The 9,795-nt window shown below is 35.9% G+C and overlaps 1 long non-coding RNA gene across 1 annotated transcript; it reads left to right on the top strand.

Annotated features, from left to right (window-relative positions):
• Positions 1 to 434: 434 nt before the first annotated feature.
• On the top strand, positions 435 to 6,476 carry LOC139128316 (uncharacterized). The gene is made up of 2 exons (XR_011551254.1): positions 435 to 514; positions 5,682 to 6,476. It is a non-coding gene; the product is annotated as an uncharacterized lncRNA (long non-coding RNA).
• Positions 6,477 to 9,795: the final 3,319 nt, after the last annotated feature.

Below are 9,795 nucleotides of genomic sequence, written 5' to 3'. Positions count from 1 at the left end.
TGCACACGGTAAGGCGAGATCTCTAATAATGCGGCCCCGTGTGTGCCTTGACCATGCAGTGTAGATCCGCACTGCAGCTTTTACACTAGCAGGTATAGGGAGAAATTGTAGCCCTGGTTGGGGCAAGGCGCGAGCCGCACGACAGAAGCCCAATCCCCACCAACCAAGGGCTACAATTATTGCAGCTAAAGTCCGAGTAGGCAATGCACTCGGTGTACACAAGTCCGAGTTTAAGTGAACTCGGTGTATACAAGTCCGAGTTAGCAGTGAACTTGGTGTATACAAGTCCGAGTTAGCAGTGAACTCGGTGTAGGCCTATACAAGTCCGAGTTAGCAGTGAACTCGGTGTACACAAGTCCGAGTACTCGGACTTCAATGTCCGACTCGGTGTTTGTACTCGGAGAATGATTTATACATGATGTATTCTTTGTTTTTGCTTAGCTTCAAGGGAAAAGATGCAAAGGAAAAGAAAGCACCATGTTCTTCTGAAAATGAGAAAGAGAAGCCAAAACTGGTCAGTGAATTGTTAATGATATACTGACGCCTTGCCAGTGTACTGAGTGGTTGAAAGGACAACACAGTACATGTACATGTGTTTGCCTGTTAATTTGTGAGTTACCTGAAATTAAATAATTTCCTTAATTCTTAAGTTAAGGGGAAATTATTTAGTAACTTTCAGTCATTAGGGCCTACAGCCAGTCAGTATGTTTCTAGATATAGACCTCATTTATTCACACTAGAGGGACACAGTACAATAAATTACCCACAATACTCTTTGATTTGTATCCTTGAAGGTAACTTTTCTAAAAACTTTTTCAGTTCTGCATGTAAGCACTAGTGTGCAGCATCAGAATATTTTTAGCTCCCATAGCCATATGTATATATGGCAATGGAAGCTATTCTTATAGGCTAGGGAAATGTCTGTATGTAGTATGTCTGTAGTCTGTATGTGTCCGTCAACATCAAAAACTCAAAACCTGTACATTTCATCTTGATATTTGGTGTGTATATGGATGATGGGCTGTAGAAGAGATTTTGTTCAAATGAAGTTGTCATTGCCAAAAATATGCAAATTAAGTGAAAAAATGTAAAAACAGTCAAAATTGAAAAAACCACCAGCAGATTACATGAAAAATTAGCATGTAAGTACTTTGGGCTGACATGAAATGATTGTGCACATCTTGGGTCAGTATCTTGGACTTGCTATTTTTCATGAATTTTTTGTAATTTTCTCCCATTTTTGGTCAAAAAATCTCCTGCTCTGAAACCACAAGTCCGATTGATTTGAAACTTGGTATGGAAGTGCATAGGAGTGACCTTTCCAAATTTGGGCAAATCGTGGTGAAATTTGCATATTTTTAGTTTACACGTCCATAGACTCCCATGTATAAGGCAGATCTCCATAGACTCCCATGTATAAGGCCACTGAAAAATAAAAAATTTAGTTTCTCATCGTATTCATATTGCAAAAAGGATGCAGTGACACAATTTTTAGTCCCACGGATGAAGTCCAGTGAGCTTATAGATTGGGTCATGTCCGTCTGTTCGTCCATCCGTGAGTCCATCCGTTCACGCATATATCTCGGATATTTTGACAAAATGTCATGTGACCTTGATGACCTTTGACCTCAAATATACATATTTGTCCATAACTCAGTAACCACATGTGCTACCACCCTTCATACATGGTATGATGGGACAGCTTATGACGCCACATATTGTACCTCATTAATTATGCGCATATCTAATTTTGAGCAAGCCAATAGAGCTAGAGGTCTGATTTTTGGTATATATAGGGATAACTTAGCAATACAATTTTTTTGACAAAATGTCACGTGACCTCGGTGACCTTTGACCTCAAATATAATATTGTCCATAACTCAGTAACCACAAGTGCTACAGCCTTCATGTATGGTATGATGGGACACCTTATGACGCCACATATTGTACCTCATTAATTATGCACATTTCTAATTTTGAGCGAGCCAATAGAGCTAGAGGTCTGATTTTTGGTATATAGGGATAACTTAGCAATACAATTTTTTTGACAAAATATCACGTGACATCGGTGACCTTTGACCTCAAATATACATATTTGTCCATAACTCAGTAACCACAAGTGCTACAGCCTTCATGTATGGTATGATGGGACACCTTATGACGCCACATATTGTACCTCATTAATTATGCGCATATCTAATTTGAGCAAGCCAATAGAGCTAGAGGTCTGATTTTGGTATATAGGGATAACTTAGCAAAACAATTTTTTTGACAAAATGTCATGTGACCTCGGTGACCTTTGACCTCAAATATACATATTTGTCCATAACTCAGTAACCACAAGTGCTACAGCCTTCATGTATGGTATGATGGGACACCTTATGACGCCACATATTGTACCTCATTAATTATGCGCATATCTAATTTTGAGCGAGCCAATAGAGCTAGAGGTCTGATTTTTGGTATATAGGGATAACTTAGCAATACAATTTTTTTGACAAAATATCATGTGACCTCGGTGACCTTTGATCCTCAAATATACATATTTTGTCCATAACTCAGTAACCGCAAGTGCTACAGCCTTCATATATGGTATGATGGGACACCTTATGACGCCACATACTGTACCTCAATAATTATGCGCATATCTCATTCTGAGCGAGCCAATAGAGGTGGATGTCTGATTTTTGGTATATAGGGATAACTATAGGAGAGAAATTTTTTGACCAAATGTCATGTGACCTCGATGACCTTTTACCTAAAATATATGTTTATGTCAATAAATAAGTAACCACAAGTGCTATGTCCTTTGTATTTAGTAGGATGGGAGACCTTATGACAACACACGCTTTACCTCATTAATTATGTACACATCTAATTCTGGGCAAGCGAATAGAGCTAGAGATCTGATTTTTTGGCATATAGGGATTAATTAGCAATATAATTTTTTTTTTCAAAATGTCATGTGACCTCGATGACCTTTGACCTTGATTATACATATATATGCATATTTCACTAACCACAAGTTCTATACCCTCCAATTTTGATAGGATATTAAACCTTAAGATGTCACATCTTGTACCTCATTTATAATGCGCATATGTATTTCTTGGCTGGCCAATACTGCTAGAGGTCTGATCTTTTTTCCGATTTAGAACCATAACTTAGAATGCCTCATGTGTTTCAAATTGGGAACAACGACATAGACCTATGTGCCCATAGATCTCAACATATACACTCCAGTGATACTTCTTAATGACCACATTTTCCTGCCCCATCAAGACTAATACTCCTATTACAAGTGGGGACTATGTCATTGTAAATGACTTGTTGAGTTAATGGTTGTATCACAGTATTCGATATATCTAATTCTGTATTTTTCCATTTTATATTCTGAATAATTACATTAAACATATTTCACTGTCTCCAGTACATTTCATTTAAGTATGTTCACTTCATGCACTTTATCCCTTTCACACATGTTCAAATATCTGACCAGAGAACAAACACTAAATAGTCCAGGATGGGAGCTACAGTGTCATTGACGCTATTTTTAAATTATATCTAGTAAAAGTACGTTTAGATATTTCAGTGAAATTTTGAAAATAACCACTAAACAACCATAAAAGTCACATTCTGCGGGTACTACAAATGCCATACTTTTTAGGCAGCAAGTTATGACAAACTGAAGGAGTCATTGTCTCAGAAATCTTAGCATGCAACTTCTTTGTCATTTCCATTGCAAAAAATCAATATCCTTTTGTTTCATAAAACAGGTGCAACTAGTCTCCCTACTTTCCATCACATTATTCCATTAGGGGACGACTGCATTAACTTGCATGGTACCTGAAACCCGAGTCCTTGCCTGAGCAACTCGGGTGACAAACAGAAGACTTTTAATCCCCAAGGTGTGAATGTTCCATTGTTATGTTTATCTAATCCAGCTGGTGCTATTGTAGTGCCATTGTAGGAAAGGCAGGTCTGTGAAATTGATCCTCTAGGGAAGTAGGGTATTCGTAAGTTAATGGAGCCTTCCCGTAAATGCTGTATGGCTGAGGACAATCTCTGGCAAATTCACAAAAATGCTATCTCCTCTCTCAATTATGCATAATTTTCCAAATTATTTAAAATGAGAATTGAGAAGAATGGTGTGCATAAAAGTACGTTTTCAAAATTTTGATAGATAGTCTGTGAATTTGTCTACACATGGGAGATATAGTAGACTTCACTCAAGTATTTCCGAGGATACAAATCGCAATAAATTATGGGAAATCTACAGTACTGTACGTGAGGGATGAATGATCATCGATAGGGTTTCTTTGTTCCTCTCACTCATGGCAGCTTGGATGTGGCACTGACGTTGAAGTAATGATGATATTAAACTCTGGAATTTTATTCTCCTTCCCAAGTTTTCTGCAGTAATACCTCTTCTTGACCTTTATCCTGTCCTTTCTTCCCTTTTAAGTGAGGTATAAACTGCTTTTGTGAAAAGATCTCCACCATCTCTGAGTCTGATCCTGTCACATCCGAGTTCCATTAGATATGTGTATAAATACATGTAGGTTGCATATATTCATATCATCAAAACCAGATTCTGTGGTATCCAGGGAAATTCAGTGAAACCATTTTTATATTGACCATTTTTCAAAACAAACTATACAATCCTAGTTGATTGCAACCTATCTATTCAGAACAACTCTCAGACACTCTGTTCCCATAGAACAGTAGCTGTAAGTTTTGATGATTTTATTATTAATTTTATTCTCAATTGTACCAACTGCACTGTCTTCTTCTGTTGCGAAAAGCACGTTGCATGTCCAGTGTTCAACTTGTGAAGACAGCATATATCATATATTAAATTGTGATTGTTAGCAAATTAATTTTAGTCCACACCAAAATTCACAGTGCACTTTGATTAGGTGAAAACTTGACATTTCAAGGGAGAAGAAAAGATAGTTAAGTTGGTACAAAAACAAAATATTTTTTTTTAAATCAGAAAAGTAACAGGTGTACTGTACTGTTTTAAACTTAAATTAGACTGTCTAATGATGTGTGTTTTTGTGATGTCTATACAAATGTGTAGTTTATGTATTACAGCTAATCAAACCAGTCTCAAAGTGGCCTTTCAGTTAGGATGTAGTGGATGCTAAATGTAGTTTTTATCTATACTGTATTGCATTATTCAAGTTAAATTCCATAGAAACTATGTCAGTTAAGCAAGTGATCTCCCTCCATTCAACCCCAGTGCTTCAAAATCTGAGACAGTACCGCAGATTGCTTCACTTTAACAAGGTATATCTGTGTGATTGTTTGCTTTGAATGGAATCTTTAAAACTGTTCCTTTGTAAGAGTCATGCCATGGATTTACTTCGGAGGGCTTAGGAAGGAATTATCATGGGGTAGATAGAATATTAGACAATGTGAGAGGCTAATACTCAAGTGTAGGCTATCATTGAACAACAATAATTTTGATGCATTGCAGTATCTTGAATCCATATAATCATCTTTCTATCAGGCTCCATAGACAAACCATAGAAATAAATACCACATGGGAGAAAGAGGATTAAACAAACTGACATTCTGAGCATATAATAAAGAGTTTAAAACAATGATCAAAGTTCAGTGTCCTCATGTCTCTAATTTTTAAATTGTTCAATTTCTCATTTCTTACCTTTCCATAGGAAGGAAGCATGCTACATTCATGGATGAAAAGTACCACCGACTGAGGCTGAGGAAGAAGCCATTGACAGGCACTTTTTGTCACAGTAACAAAGTCTGAAGCTGAAAAATACCTAGTGCAGGGAAAAGTTTTTACAACAGGGACTGGAAATAACTGAAATGGCATGTTAAAAGCTGAGCCATAGCATTAGGAAAGCAAACATTTACAGGAGACTACAATTTCACATAGACTACTCCTAGGCAATGCAAATGCAGGATCATATTAATTATCACACTGGTATGATTAGTCCAACCCCCATGTTGATTGCATCTTCATGTATTATGATACATACATGTACAAAGGAGTAAAATTGATAGGATGATGTAATTCTGACAATTTTGAATAGCTTTTTAATCCCTAGACACAAGGACAATGTATTTGAGCATATGCAATGTTACTTTCTTTCTGATATTATCAAAATTTGCCAGCCATTATTATTTTTATGTCTGGAAATATTACTTTGGCAGGTGTGAACTGAGGAAAGTGCACCATGACCCACATATGTCCAGTAATTTTCTTCAAATGTGATAAGATCTGAAATGTCAATGTGATGGCCTGCTATCTGTTTAATTTATTATCATGCAAAGGGCAATACAGAAAAACAGCAATACTTTGTTAGTGATTTTGTGTCTTCTCACTGAATTGCAAGCACAAACATTGTGAATTTCAAATAAGATTTCATTCAAACATATTTCTTTTTATCACATGCAAGAGGTCTCTATATATTTCAATTAAAGCACCTATTTACCAATTTGAACTGTATCATCTTTCTTGAGTTCTTTTTCAGGGGGTGTCATAATGTTAGTTGCATTACGGGTGAACAAGTTCAACATCACCTTAGAGTTTGACGATGTTGAGTATTGTGACTTTTGATGAAAAATGCCTTTTATCAGATATTTTCTTTGCATGTGTGTTTCATCTTTCATGTAGTGAGAATCGAGAATCAGTGCTATACAATATCTTCCTTTCACACTAATTTTGCTCCTACAGCACAACACTTCTTACAGACTGCTTCATAAGTGAGATTTTAGCCTGCTGTCAATGACACAGAGCTTTATTCAGATAAGTGGATTGTCCTCAGTCCTCCATCCTCTGTGTTCCATCAACATTCATCTTCTTTTCAGGAACTGCTAGTTCAGTTGCAGGTTCTTAAGGATAACTGAAGTTCAAATTTTGGATATTTGTATTTTCCAGCAATTTTGTTGGTTTTTTGTCAAAAAATCTTCGACTCTGAAATCGTTTGTCCTATTGGTCTGAAATTTGGTATGTGGTTTGCTAGAGGTAACAAGTTTGTTAGAACAACTGGGACAATTCCCATTTTTGGTCAAAAAATCTCTAAAAGAGTTTGTTGCACAAGTTTGAAATTTGATGTGCAGGTTGCTGGGGGTGACATGTCAGGTTTGTCAAATTGCAGTGATTTTGCATATTTTTATTTTGGGTCAGTTTTTCCTGTTTTTGGTCAAAATATCTTCGCTGACTACCAACTTTGAGCCAAAGGGATTTTGAGTGACAAAATATTAGAAACCTGTTTCAAGCCAAATGATATTCGAGAGTATGCAGCTCCAAGATTTCTTTTTTTCTGGAAATTTTGTTCTGTTTATCACCTACTCTGTTGGCAAAGTATGTCAAAATGTCTGTATTCATCTATTAAACACAGCCTGTATGTATATTGTCAACATTGTTACTGTGAAAAAGTGAATTTCAGTTCAGGCTATCCAGACTTTTAGAAAGCTGAAAGCACTTCAGCATAATTAGTGGCAAGCAGGTGCAGTTGACTCTCACCACACTATAAATATCAAAATTATCATGAGTGAGCAATTATACCTCTACTAATCTTCCTGTAAATCTTCTTATGTCCGTCACATTCTTATTTCAATAATGAAATACTTTTCATTGAAATTATACCCTGTAGGTGCAAATAAGGTTTTTATTTTGTTGTTTAAAAATAATTTGCTTGATTGTTTGCTAATGAGAGACAGATGTCTACAAATACACCATATATACAGCTTAGTTATCTATGTGAGTTAAGCAAACTATGTTGACATCACTGACAAACATCTAGACTCCTGTCGTTATTACAAGTAAATCAGTTGCATAGAAAGATGGTATTTGCACATTTTCCATTGCAGTGTATGGCTGCGTTCACAAAAATGAGGGGGAGTCGAATATTTTTAGGGTAGTAGAGGGGGGACTTGAAAATTTTGCTCTGCCTGAAGGGGGATATGAAAATATTTTGCTTCCCTTTTTTACAATTCCAAGGTTTGGTGGGTAATTCAATGAAAATTGAATAACATTTTAATGTCATCCAATTGTTCTAATGTTAGCAATAATTAAACAAGATCTGGAAGCATTTTGTCGCATTTCACTATTTTTGTCTTGAAAAGATTTACACTGTACATGTATGTATTTTCATAAAAAACAAACAAGTAGGCCAATTAGTATCGGAGCACTGCTGCACCTGTTAGCACCTGTTGATAATTTTTTCAATATTTCTATGTAATATATCAAATACAGTTCTTGCTGTCTCCCTACAGCATGCTGAAACACACAATATTCAGTTTGTCATCAAAAGCCTGCATATGTGAATATTTGGTGGTAATTGAATTATAGACTCCAGAGTAAAGTCATTTGTCTGTGATACAAATGCAGGATACATATTCACAGACTGTGTTCGCAAGCTGAATACTGGACAGTTCGAATTGCAATATGCTGTAGGAAAAAGAGCAAGAATGCAGTTGTATAAACTGAACAAAATTATTGTCAGAATTATCAAAGTTAATACTGCTCCTGCCCTGCTGCTGCTGCCTATGGACAGTGTTACTGTCACTGCATACCAGCAGTGATCGACAGAGATAGCTCTGACTATGAAATAGCTGAAGGAGAGTTTGGGTCATGTGACGCTCATGGCAGGGAAAACATACTTGTACATAAGATCAGGCCAGAAAGCAGCACATGGAAGAGTAGGAGACTTGAAAGTTATCAGGGAGTTTGAGCTATAATCAAATATTAAAGAAAAACGATGGGGGTTACCATGCTAAATTTTCTAAATTTTCACATTCTCATAGTAAAATAATAAACACAAATTAAAGTAAAACTTTGTTCAGTAAAGACTAATTTAAATGAAAAATGTGACTAATTGGTTTGATTTTACCAAATTTACCATTGTTACACCAAATGTTTCAGAGATTTAAATGTTTATTTGATAGAATATTTTTACCTACAGTATTGTCAATTTCGTAAAACGTTTAAGCATATAATGTATGCAGAAATTCACAAGTTGCATGCTCTCATGATTGCCATTTTGTATGTTCTTCAGCAGGTGCCATTGGCATTGCCAGAGTTGGATTTAGCTAAAGTTGACTTGGACTGATAAATCAAAAAAGTCCACTGATGTGGTTAAATATTAGAGAACTTGCCTTAGGAATATGGCTCTACAAATTGCTAATAACAAGCAGTGTTGTACATCTTTGAGCAGAACTGCCAAATACATGGTTTTTTTTCTTTGAGTGCATACCTAATAAATATGTGGCTCTACGAAATTTTTTTTTTGGGGGGTGGATCAGAAAAAATAAAATTTCAACCGCGATTCCTCCAGCCCCCACTAACCGTTATATGTGAACCCAGCCTAAGGATAGTCAAATTTAAATGCATCATTTTAGCTCATGTGTTAATACATGAGCTTATGTCGCAGCGATGTCTGTGTGTCTATTTATCCATCTGTTGGCTGTATATCTCAAAAACGGCTCATTAGATTAGAATCAAATCTGGTACATAGATTTAGTTAGAAAATGGCAAGACTGATTAGTTTTTGGTGGGTTTGGCTTACATACTTTTTGCTAATTTGCATAATTAATGATTAAAATAACTGATATACATTGAGAATGACTGTACACAATTTGATTAGATTTGCTACAAATGTTGATCACACAAGGATATATCAGCTGTGAAAGATAGTAAGGGGTTACATGAAAGATTACAGCCAATTAGCATATTTAATGAATTGTCCTAATTAGGTATATATAGTTATATGGATTGACTCTACAAAAGTTAACAAAACTTGCAATGTATATAGAAGA

This window comes from Ptychodera flava, unplaced genomic scaffold, assembly GCF_041260155.1.
Source record: "Ptychodera flava strain L36383 unplaced genomic scaffold, AS_Pfla_20210202 Scaffold_49__1_contigs__length_964681_pilon, whole genome shotgun sequence".
Taxonomy (NCBI): domain Eukaryota; kingdom Metazoa; phylum Hemichordata; class Enteropneusta; family Ptychoderidae; genus Ptychodera; species Ptychodera flava.
The sequence above is the reverse complement of the archived record's forward strand: the minus strand, read 5'-3'. Positions and strand labels throughout refer to the sequence as shown.